We start from the raw sequence: 1,638 nt of genomic DNA, 5'->3' as shown, positions 1-1,638 counted from the left end.
TTTGTTTAAATTCATACTGGAAGTTGAGAAGAATTTCCAATTGCATTTGATCTTTAATGGATCCTAAGAAAAGATTACTAGAATCTGCTCAACTGTTATTATGTTATAAATGTTTTGGTTCTAGGATGAAGTGACACAAAAACAGTCAAAAATTCAGAAAAGACAGTTATCGGTTATCATTTATCAGTTATCGGCCGTACAACTCTGGCCCCTGAGAGTTTCAGCTGAAAGTCCTGGTGCACCTTTTATTTGAACCTGCAGAGATTTGAACAGCTGATCTGAAGCAAACAGGCAGGAGTTCACATGAACTGACCACTCCTGCTGTGTTTGATGGCCTCCTCCTTCGCCATCCGTCCGTCCATCCATCCATCCATCCATCCATCCATCCATCCATCCATCCATCCATCCATCCATCCATCCATCTTCTGCTTCAGGGTTGTGGGAGCAGCATCTTCACCAGGGAGGCACAGACATCAACAGCCTCCTCTTCAACTCTTCTAGGACCCCATGGTGTTCACAGACCAACTGACTATTTATTAAGTAATATCCTGATGCTGCTCAATAATCCAGGTAGAAAAATCTAACAAGTTAAGTCTGGACCTCTGGACATTCACAAAACAAACAATACAGTTTATAATAAATAAACAATAAATGTTTTTTGCTTGTTTGTTTGTTTTTTGAATGTCCAGAGGACCAGACTGAACTTTTTTACATTAATAAGTAATACATTCATGTTTTTAAATTTAATGAAAGACAAATCTTTAAAATTCAAGGACAAAATTTAATCTAATTGTTTTCAAGTCTGTAGCTTATTGTAAAAGCAGTTTCAAAGATTACAGCACAGTGTGATGTTTTGTAATTTTAACATGAACCTTGTGCATATCTGCAAATAATAGAAGTGAAGATATTTTTAATACATCTTTATTGTAAAAATCTATACTAAAATGAAAAACACATGGGTTTAAAGCAGCAGGGAAGGCAGTAAGGTAGGATTATGAATCAGGTTTAAAAGTTACAGCCATGAGGTACTCCATTAGAGCATGACATCTCTTCCACAACATCGTGTGACAAAACCTTCAGGGTGTTCTTCTTCTAATACGTTTAGTGGTGGCTAGTAAGTAGCTTAAGGGAGCACTACCGCCACCAGGTGGTAAGACGAGTTGGATTCTAGTCCCCGCCTACAGAGCCGGTCCAGAAGTGTATATGGAAACGCAACAGACCTGAGCCGGTCTGAGCTGACCCGAACTGACCTGATCCGCTCTGTGACAGTGGAAAAGTGACAATAGTCATTAACGCTCCCACAACCTCAAACTTGTCAACCTCAAGAAAATATTGGAATAATTGTAAGATTTTTCTATTAAGCCAGAGTCTGAGATTCTTTGTCATTTGCATCTCATGAGGTGGAGCGAAATTATGTACACAGGTTCCCAGTTACATCCAAAAATAAAATGTAAAAGAAAAACAGTAATAAGATATGAACTAAGAAAAACATCAACAAAAAATACACTAAGCACTAGTAGCATAAAAACATTACGTTGAACAGCAGCGCGAACATGAGTCTGTTTGAGCAGATGAGCACAAATGAACACATCAACATGAAACAGATCAGCAGCAACATGAAACAGATCAGCAGAAACA

This window comes from Nematolebias whitei, chromosome 2 (assembly GCF_014905685.2).
Source record: "Nematolebias whitei isolate Nwh7 chromosome 2, NemWhi1, whole genome shotgun sequence".
In the NCBI taxonomy this organism is placed as follows: domain Eukaryota; kingdom Metazoa; phylum Chordata; class Actinopteri; order Cyprinodontiformes; family Rivulidae; genus Nematolebias; species Nematolebias whitei.
Note: the sequence above shows the minus strand (reverse complement) of the source record.